Source organism: Mizuhopecten yessoensis, unplaced genomic scaffold (assembly GCF_002113885.1).
Source record: "Mizuhopecten yessoensis strain PY_sf001 unplaced genomic scaffold, ASM211388v2 scaffold9299, whole genome shotgun sequence".
Lineage (NCBI taxonomy): Eukaryota > Metazoa > Mollusca > Bivalvia > Pectinida > Pectinidae > Mizuhopecten > Mizuhopecten yessoensis.
Genome location: NW_018407978.1, coordinates 1,030,824 through 1,042,162, shown reverse-complemented (window position 1 = coordinate 1,042,162; position 11,339 = coordinate 1,030,824). Strand labels below are relative to the sequence as shown.

The 11,339-nt window shown below is 37.2% G+C and overlaps 1 long non-coding RNA gene across 1 annotated transcript; it reads left to right on the top strand.

Moving 5' to 3' along the window:
• The first annotated feature begins 9,183 nt into the window (after positions 1-9,183).
• Positions 9,184-10,347, top strand: LOC110457670. Its single transcript, XR_002463714.1, has 3 exons — positions 9,184-9,224; positions 9,687-9,749; positions 10,080-10,347. It is a non-coding gene; the product is annotated as an uncharacterized LOC110457670 (long non-coding RNA).
• Positions 10,348-11,339: the final 992 nt, after the last annotated feature.

Sequence of the window (11,339 nt, the reverse complement as noted above, 5' to 3'; positions counted from 1 at the left end):
TAGCCAAGTAACTAGCTTGTCCATGACTTTTTTTGTAATTGTAGCATCATTTTCGCTGCCAGTGAATGGTCCTACTGTGTCCAGAATGTAGCCATCTGGTAAGGCGATGCTCATGAATTTGAGATAGTTTCTCTTCTTCTGGCCACAGTAGGACATTCTCTGGAGCTTGTGGTCGGAGCTTTTCTGGATATAAATATAGGTGCCATCTAATATGGCAGTGGCTTTATCTCCAAAAAATGCTTCTGAAAAGACAGTATTGTGCCCGAGCAACTGTTCTCTTGTCAAGTGATCCGGACCTAGAAATTGTGGGACTATCGATGTGTCTAATGCCTGTACTATGGAGTGGAAAGTTTTGGACACACTTGACTTGGAAATTCCCAAAAGAGAAGAACACTGAATCCAGGAAATGTAGGTTTTCAGTTTTACCCAGAACAGTAATAGAGCATCGTGTGTAGTCTTGGTATATATACCAGATGAAAGATATGGGGAACAGTGCGAGTGGATTTCGAGGAACTGATCTTTGGACCAACCTGTCCAGGCCATGCATGCCGAGTCATCAAGAGAAGAAAAGCTTATTGTAAACGCAGACTGGTTCTGTGAAAACAGATGACTATGATGTCATATACATGACATTTTGAAATCTTAGATGTTATGTCACTGTTTATCTATTTGAGAACTAGTGTCTGTTGCTAAAAACAAATATAAGCTGAAGTTTGGATAGGATTTCTGTTGTTCATTATCACTGTGTAGGACTGACACAGGATATAGCTAGTACCGAAGTGGGCATGGACGCTAGGCGCAGACAAGCCACAGGATGTTTTCCGATATTTCTGGTATTTTCTAGTACGTAGAGACAAGTAAAGGAGCACAACAGTTATACAATAAACAATGATGTATGTGATGCAGATGATTTGTAAACTATTTCATGCGATCCAAAGATATTGGTAAGAAATGACTACAAAGCACCGGTACAAAATCATTTAAAAAGAAAGAAGATGAGAAAACTACTAAAGTATGACATATACAATGATGAAACGGACGTTACTGGCATATGTAGATGATACCGGGATAAACATATAATGGTCATATGTTTAAATGTAGTCATTACGATGTAATTGACTTAAATGGTTCTTCGTCTGTGTACAGCGAATAGTTGTTGATACATTTTCAAGTGTACGGCAGCTAGTATGTTAACAGTACGGCATATAGCTATACAATCATAACAATATCCCACAAAATCTCACGAAACTAACTCAAGGTATGGGTAATTGTTCAGAAACTATTTGGTTATGCAATAGCGATGCCGTAGAAAAAAATCAATGCCTCATTACATTTTTAGGCGGAGGGACGGGGATCCTTAACAAAATGTATCACATTTAGGCAAGGTGTTCACTTAAATACTGTATACTATATGAACAATTCACCGTACACCAGTTATTTAAAACATTCCTATTCGCCATACAATGTATTGCTATTTGCCGAACACTTCACCAAAATTAGTTATACCAATATCTGAAGAAAGAAGCATAATATAGAGTGACTTCGTGTATTATCATGACTATATAACTATAAGATATCATCTTAGCATATAATGTATATAATCTACTGGCAAATATCAAGTCAAGACAATATTTGCTGTTGCGAATGAAGATTTAGCGGTACTAGGCAGACTGTTTTTGTAACTAATTTGCAACTACACCAAAACAATTACATGCCTCCTGTTTCAGATATGAATTATGTCTATGCTTGACCGTCGTGCTTCTTTATTTTTCTCTACACTACCAGAAAATACAAGAAATATAAAACAAAAGGCCCAGAGGGCCTGTATCGCTCACCTGGATATCGAAGTAATCATGGCAAAATATTCTCCAAATGAGATCCAAGGGAATATGCCAGACACCAAGGCCAATCCTTGTAGCATATCTGTATTTGATTTTTTATGCCCATCAATTTTATGTATGGTTATGGGGTGGGGATCTCAACTGCTTCAAAGTTATGACCCAGGGGTTAAATCTCCAAGGGTGGGGCCAGACCCTAGCGACATCCTGGAAGCAAATGTGCATTTCTCTCTTTATACTCAGCAATTGTATATATGGTTATATGGTGGGGATCTCAACCATTTCCAAGTAATACATTTTTTTCGGCCCTACCTCTTAGCCCGGGGGGTCAGCCCCACCATTTGTACAATTTTGAATCCCTGCCTCCCATGAATGCTTCCGACCAAATATGATAAATATCCATGGTATAGTTCTACGGAAGAGGTAGCCAAATTGCCCACTTTTGGCCCAGCCCTCAGCCCCCTGGGAGGTCAGCCCCATCATTTGTACAATACGAATCCCCACAACCTTGGGATGCTTCCAGTCAAATATGGTTGATATCTATCTCTTAGTTCCAGAGAAGAGGTCGCTTAAAAATAATATAGCTAAATAACCCTTTTTGGCCCCGACTCTCAGCCCCCACAGGGGTCAGTCACACCATTTGTACAATTTTGAATCCCTGCCTGCCATGAATGCTTTTGGTTAAATATGATTGATATCCAGTGCATAGTTCTATAGAAGATGTCGTTTGTAGCAATCTGGCCAAAATACCCCCCTTTGGCCCCGCCCTCAGCCCCCTGGGGGTCAGCCCAACCATTTGTACAATTTTGAATCACCACCACCTAGGGATGCTTCCAGTTAAATATGGTTGATATCCATCTCTTAGTTCCAGAGGAGATGTCGCTTAAAGCAATATAGCCAAATTGACCCCTTTTTGCCCCGCCCCTCAGCCCCCTGGGGGTCAGCCCCACCATTTGTACAATTTTGAATCCCTACCACCTAGGGATGCTTCCAGTCAAATTTAGTTAAATTCCAATCAGTGGTTAAGAAGAAGGAGTCTTTTAAAGAAATTGTTGACGGACAGACGACGGACGGACGACGGACGCCACGGTATGGCATAAGCTCACCTTGGTCCTTCGGACCTGGTGAGCTAAAAATTGACATGATTTGACTACGTCCAGCTTTCATGCCCGCTTCGGTACTAGCTATAGCCGGTATCAGTGATTACACAGTGATTATGATATCAGAGTGAGTATTTATGATGTCATAGACGTTATGCTAACTATGACATTATATAATATCAATGTCTAATATGATAGTACATAGTACATGTATGATGCACGATGCACTTAGTTAAATGCACAGAGACGCAAAGTAACATATTCAACCTTATTGAAGAAAAACGTGGAATTAAGTGGACTTTTCATTTTCAAAATTACTTCCCTTTGTTACTTATACCTTTCAGAGTTTCAGGGAATACACGGTAACCTGACATGTCGTTTTGTTCATCGTATAATTTTTTAGACATTCATGTTTTTTTTTATTGAACTTGAAATTAAAAACCTTTCCATATAATGTAGCAGACCACAGTATCCAGGCCTGGCCATGAATTTTTATACAATGTAAAAATTTGTATACAAAAAAATAAAATAAAAAAATTCATTAAAGTTAGTATTTGTCATTTTGAAGTGAACAGTGCATTTTTTTATTTTATTTAAAAAAATTGGTCCGTTGTCGATGGTTTTTAAAATTTAAGTCTTAAATACGAGAATACCTTTCTACACAATTTTCACTTCTGTATTACTATTGCAATTGTGATGTACTAGTTTATAAATTATTTTTATACATGTACATGCATGCAAATTTCTTCAGGCTTGGCAAAAGCACTCGTCCTGAGAAGCAGATTTTGCTGACGGACGAGTGATTTTTATTGTCAATGAGTCTGTCGGACGAGTAGATTTGATGTAGTGTCGGGAATCGGACAGAAAATTACAATTGATTTATCGGAATCCCAAACCGATTGATTATCGATAGTTCAATCGATTTGGAAGACACGTGCAGAAAAAGTCTGAAAATGATTGAATACATTATAATACATATATATGCAATATGTTTTTTTTTGTATTGTGTAGTTTCCTAATGTATACGCGTGTTGTTTTGGTTTTAAATTACATAATTTTAAGTGCACATTAACACAATAGCACTTATTTTCCTTCAGACTGCACAAGCTAGTAATCCTTTATCATTATGTAGTATGCTTTACTGCTTCTGTATGCACCTTTTGACCTTTAGGCACCCTCTGTAGTATGCTAACCTGCATGTAACATAATTGCACGGTGAGTGGATGGCTTTGTAATAGTACTTACTTAAACATGTTCAGTACTCCCTAATACTTGTCTTCCAAAATTTATTTTCATGTTGTATCATGACCATAAACGCAAGATTTTATGCTGAGAGTCAATACATCACAGGAAATACAAACTACAAAGTGTTAAAAAATAACTTCATTTGTTTATTTTCAACTGTCATTCAACCAGCTAACAACAATGACCTTCTTTTTTCGGGTGTAGGGGGGCCTCTAATGAACTACTGATGCCATTTCAAAGAATTTAGTCATAAGTTTTGTTCATCAATTAACGATTTCAAAATACTGTGCCATTCAGAAAATTTTGATTTCGAAAAGCTTTCAGATACTAACTTATATCGGTGTAATTGAATATATCGTATTTACCTTTGTTGGCGTAGCTGTTCTTGCCTAGCCTACAAATGACAGTTGTCATTTCTAAATTTGATTTTATGGCAGGTCCCAACGAACCTTCTTTTTTTTCGGAATATGAACTATTTCCATACGGCTGATTTAACTGTCCCTGCATGGATAGGGATACAATTGCAAATCATCGTCTTTACTAACAGCAGCAGTGGCTGCCATTTATAATCATGAACATGAGGCGACAGCGAGAGTGATCTCCCTTCCCATAGTTCCGCCGTTTTAATTACTGTGAAGGATATTTTCAAACTATTGATATTGACAAGTTTTCAATCGATTGTCGGCGACGTCACACCTGAGCAATAGTTTTTGATTATTAGCGACAATCGTCCCAACACTTAGTTTATGTAATTGGGTTACGATATATATATGATTTCATAAAGTTATTTTAAGTTTCTTATTCACTTGAGTAAATTATACAATTGGTCAGATAATTGAATTAAAAAATAACTTTGAAATTGTATATATACTTTTCTCTGTGGTCAAACGGCACTGTATAGGTTCTGGAAATAGCGATCGCCGAAGTGAGGCAGATTTTTGAAGACCTTGGCATGCTTGTGATCATGGACATGTTTTGGGTATACTGTATCATCATTACGAGGGTGGATGCAAAACAATAAGTGTATTAATAGATCAACCTGCGTTACGGACTTGAAATATTCCAGAAATGAAACTAAAAAGCACATTAAAATATATAGAATCACAGATTATGTCAATAATTCAATTACAGATCTCATTCGACACATGGTTTATGTATTTTTTCTTAATTCAATGGTTTATAAATTCAAAACACACATTAACGAAAGCATTTGTGTTTTTAAACATAAAATAAACAATGATTGTAATTAGCACCTTTTTGACATGCTACTGTATGGATAATAGCGACCAGACTGTATATTAATAGCGCATGCGACTTTATATTACTGTATGGTTTATTGCATTGCATTATTACATTTTGCCTGTTGGTGGAATAAAACGTTTTTTCTCACACAGAAAATTTCGAGTGCAGTTACTGCCAAAACAGCTTTATAGAGTTTAGTAAAATAATTGAACATTGCATGCAAGACCACTTAGGAAGACAGTTACAGAAACGAAGAATTTTCTTCTAGTTCCAGAAGAGATAAGTCTCCTATGTAAATGTAGAATTACACCAAATGATTAAAACTGCAGCGTGTGGGTACAAAGAGTTTATCTACTTTTATATTCCCTGTTAAGAAAAATATCAAAAAAGTTATGAACACAACAGGGATCTGATAATTTGCTACAGCTATACTTAGACCTAAACTAAGGTGTTCAGAGTAATTTTATATGTTTAAGGGGTTTAGATCGACTTTCAGTAAATATGCCATTCAAACCCTAGTTTGGCCGTTATCTTTTCTTGTTCTTCTGCCGCAAAATTGGAGAAGGAGCGGGCTCGTTCGGCCATCCAATCTTCTGACAGGAAAAGTTAGATAATTCTTCAAACACGGACATGCTGCCCTACTTCCCAGAACAGACTTAAATAAAAGGGGCCGAATTTTCCCAGGTCTCCCCCTAATTGTAATGACGGTCTAAAATCTCATCAAGCTTGTGCTCTTATAATTATCTCATTCTGAAAGCAGTATTATCTCATTCCGAATCATTAAAGGGGCTGGTCGGGGAGAAAATACAGATAAATGGGTCTAAATACGTTCTCTGGCCTTCCAAAAGTTATACCACAGCAATATGATGGTCAAGTTCTGCTTCCAATGTCTAGTTTTGACCACTGAAATCTCGGGGAAGCCCTGCTTAAATTTAGCGCAGATCACTCGAAAGTGAGGCAGTGAGGATAACAACAACAGTACGCCGTCAAGTGCCATGTGGGACTCAACTAGCGGACAAGCCAGCAATACTTTACGTACATAATTGTTTTCAAAGGTCATGTATGATGCAAGTGTAGTATTCCTACCTATATGTTGTTGTTATATATAACGGTATTGATACCTCGTGCCTGTCAATGACTTTTGCATGCATCTTTTTATTTCACCGCGATGATTTCATTTGGCCTTGTTGATGACGTACGTGCGGTAAAATTACATCACTGATCTGGGTCAATTGAGAGTTTTAGACTGTCAGGTGACGATTTAGGATTTCTTTAATATGATTATAATTTTTACTCTTAGGGAGTGAATTTCAGCAAAATTTTAATCGGTATATTTCATAAGTAGGTATTCTGAACATGTGTATGCCACAATTTTGCAGTTTAAATGAAATGAAAATAGTCTGAGAAGAGCTGAATGTTCACAAGATGAAAATATAGTTAAATATTGTTAATTCACATTTTTGCCGTTTAAATGAAATGAAAATAGTCGGAGCAGAGTTGAATGTTCACAAGCTTATATAAATTGACTCATTACAGTCATCGTTGTAATTGACCCTACAATCATTGTAATAAATGCTCAGGTAATATGCTAGTCGTGTGTAGTGATGTCTCCTCAAGGGGATTACCGTGGCTATTTTTAGACGTAAACAAATCATCACAAATGAGAGATTACCACAAACACTGAACAGGCTTCACACACCGAAATCTTAATTTACATGTATAGGCCTACGGGATTTTGCTAGAGATTTTAAACGCTTGGTCATATCTTACATGCATGATTGTGATCATAGCCATTCCGTAGAATATCGTTAAATGGCAGAAATTTACTGGCACTAGTCAAAATTCCATCCAAAACACCGCTACAAGTTGAACCGGATAAGCGGCTAGAACATTCTTCGTATTTAACGCATGCGCAACAAGCTCTAATCTCAATTCTAGCCTAGAGGGGGTACCAAAATTGGCGCTGGACTAAGGGGAAATCGGATCTTCTGGAAAATTCCACGAAACCTCAGAAATACACCCCATTTTCAAAACCCTCTCAGGGCCGTTCTTTGAAAGATATCGAAAAACCAAATATATCTTTTTCTTGAAAATAACTTGGACTATTTATGTTTGGAGTTTCAGTTCGTCAGCTTTAAGCGTTAATTCTCCAGGGTGAATTATACAGCTACTAATGGTCAAAATGCCGATTTTGGCGTGTTTTACACCAAATATCTCAATAACTAGATTTTTCCCAGATATAACAGATACACAAGGAGGTAGATCGCGCTGAGTTCTACAAACTTGGAAAGTTTCAGCAAAAGTTATGGAGCCGTTTTTTTCGTACTCAAATCGCTGTTATATGCGGCAAATTAGCTACATTTAGCCGTGTTAACATTTCGTTCAGAGGAACGATAACAGAGTTATCGCCCCTCAAACACTTCATTCCATATTCCGTCTTTGCGTATTGCAGAGTTATCTTCTCTTGGGAGCAGGTATTGCTTGTTACGTCACTTGTTTTTGAGAGTAACGTCATCAATTTTTGAGAAAACGACGTAATTTTTCTCGCACAAATCAATGACGTAACAATCAATACCTGTTCCCAAGAGAAGATAACTCTGCAATACAGGTATTGCTTGTTACGTCACTTGTTTGTGAGAGTAACGTCATCAATTTTTGAGAAAACGACGTAATTTTCTCGCACAAATCAATGACGTAACAATCAAAACCTGTTCCCAAGAGAAGATAACTCTGCAATACGCAAAGACGGAATATTACACGGATGGACATTTTAAAGCATGCTCTCCATTAAACCAGTTTGTATCCATACATACAGAAAGAAAATGCCTTCGATCTTTATTTCTGGAATACCCAAAGGGCTTGACCGGGGAACCGCCTCTCTACGTATCAGGAAAGATATCGAAACAGGTAACAATTACAGCAGAAATAATGTGACTTTTAATCAGGCACTGTTATACAAATCCGTGTGTGTTGTGTAAGCGTGGTTGCGTGTGTGTGGTGCAGGAGAAAGGGTATGTGGTTTTTTTGCCACCTTGTAATAGGGCAGATCTGCAGCCGACCTTATATTGCTATCTCACTTAAACACCATGCCGAAGACACCTAATACAGCATTCTGCCCAGTCACATTATACTGAAAACGGGTTAACTAGTTGTTGCGATTCCTATAAATGCTGGGAATAACAACTACCACTTTTCCTTCCTCACCTGAGCGAACTTTCAATATTGAAGCCAAAAATGAGGTATTGCCAAACGAGGCGTAAGCAAATGAAAGGTAATTAGAGGAAGAGAGAAATATAAAGATCTTAACTATTGCAATCGGTGCAGCCGATTTATTTCGGTCGGTTTTGTGTCCTAAGTAGAGAGCAATAAAGCAAGTCCCCAATTCTGCAGTTGGTAACAAACAGCAGGTGTATTCTTTTCTCGATCTCCAACATGCATGGGTGGCTCTGCAGTAATATCCAAAACGAAATTAAGAGAATGTTACTGTATATACCAGACATTACAAGGTTTGCCTGTAGTGAGACTGTTATTTTTAAGGTAAATTAATCTAATGTATATTGCTTTTGTCTGGGGAAGGCATCAGCCATTCTGAGCATGTCAAGTGAAAATAAATCACTTCTCTCAGGGGATTGTCTGCCGAGAATTCAATCTCCAGATCAATACAAGTACAAAGTAATATATAGCCTTAATCTTATGCTTTTGCTGTATCCGCACTTGAACTTGTATATACACATATTTCATCACTTTGTAATGTTTTGCAGTTGCTCAAGTGAAAACAATTTGGATACCAAAGGAAAAGGTAAATATTGGATTGTTGCGGTTGAAAACAGCTTTTAACGCGTCCGTTCATACAAGTTTCAGTATTAAGAGCACGATCGAAAAAAAGTGGTTCAATTATTAGTCATGAAAATGGGATGTTTTATGTTTGAGTGTTAAGGGAGAGGGGGTTTGTTTGTGTTGGTGGGTGTGTTGGTGTGGTTGTATAGATGTGCATGCGGTAGTCAGTAAGTGTGTGCTTCTTTTTTCCCCACTCTGATGAATGCTTTTTATTCATACTTTACAGAAACGTATTTAAAAAAAACCACATTATTTTTATCAATCTTAAACATCCTTTCCTCAATGTGTTATTCTATCAGAAAATTAAGTGTCCTCGTATACACTCTGTTTGGTCACTGACTTAATATATTATTTGTTCATATTTACCTTAGTTTTATCAATTTTTCGAATATCAATTTCTTAATACGTCGGTGCTTTGTTGCAGGGGTATTGCTTTGTTTCGCTTCATGATGAAACATCTGCTGATTTTGTATTGAGTCTGAATGAAGTAAGTACATATCTTAAATATGCATTAACATGTGAAACTATAATAAAATGTATGTTTACTAACTAACGAAATGCTATTGGTAGGAAAATTTGCATTGAAACCCAAAACCTTTCTGTATTTAAGATATTAATTTTCCTCGTTTTTCATTAAAAAAGTACATCGCCATGATTTGTAACATTTTATTGCAAGAAAAACCAAAACAATGTAGGCATTAGCTAAAATAGTTCCAGCACGGTAGACAAAATGCAATCCATTAAAATTTCAGTTGATAAAACCAAAAATGCAATCTCAATTACTTGGTGGTCTTTAAACATATTCACTTTGTTATAGAAAATCTGCATTAACGGAAACGCATTGAAGATAACGAGATGGAGAAGAAAAAGCCGCCTGCCCGAAACCCCAAGGCGAACAACAGCACCAACCTGTAAGCAACAGGTAAACAATGATGTATTTGTTTTACGGGGATACGAAACGTACACAAACTACAAATGCCAGCGACCTCAGAATGATGTACTCTATCAGTACATCCAACAGACGCCCAAGCAAAAAAGGCTGAAGAGGAAACCGTGGAAAGATATGAATCGTCTTTCTCAACTGTCGGCACCAAAATCAAGAAAACAGATGCGAGCAAAAAGACGAAAATGTAAAGAGAAAAGCACACGCCATACAAAAATAAAGGTTGGTATCAGTATGCCACACAGTATGAATTGGATTGTTTACTAAACAGATACAAATTCTGACAAGTTGGCGTTAAGAAGTATTCGTTTTTTAAGAAGACAATATAAGTAGTTATACAAATGGTGATACTTCCTGCAAATATGATTTTCGAAGTTGAATTATTAAACATGTTGTTTTATTATGTATGAATCATTTTAAGTTGTTTTTATCTTTCTCTTTCCTTTACCCTTTTCACATAGCAATCAACGTCTCCATCAGAAGTAGGATTGCACTTTGTCTCTAAAAGACAAAAGAGAAGCAAGCACAATTCGGCCTGTGATGATGACAGCTCGTCAAGTATTCCAACGTGCTTTACCAAGAATAACTCGCTATTGAAAAGTACTTCGGAATCGACCATTAAAACCGAAATCATCAGTCAAAAATCATTAGATTCGATTCAGACGCGATCAATTGCTACAGTCCACGTTTACGATCATTCAACACGTCTTTGTAGTTTCGATGTTGATAACAATAACGTCTTTGAGAGCATCCAGGCCGGACTGGACAATGAACAACTACCCTCTGGCGATACGATACTTATATTGCACAACGGAAAAACAGTCACCCGCCAATGGCAGCCACACATGGCTAACGACGAAAACATACATATCGCTGTGAAAGGTAAAGGAGGGATGATGCAGGGAGACCCTCCTGATGAAGGACACAATGCAGATGACAAAACGGAAACGAAAAACAACGAGAGTAGTTGCGACGGGACACAAAATACAGATGTTAGAGATCCTGATGCAGAAAAAAGCGTCCATCAATCAGGTACACAATTATTATATGATTGTCAATCCAATACCCTCTAAATATTTAATTGGATACTATGAAAAATACAAAGTTGGTTTTAAAATGTAACATAGCGCTGGT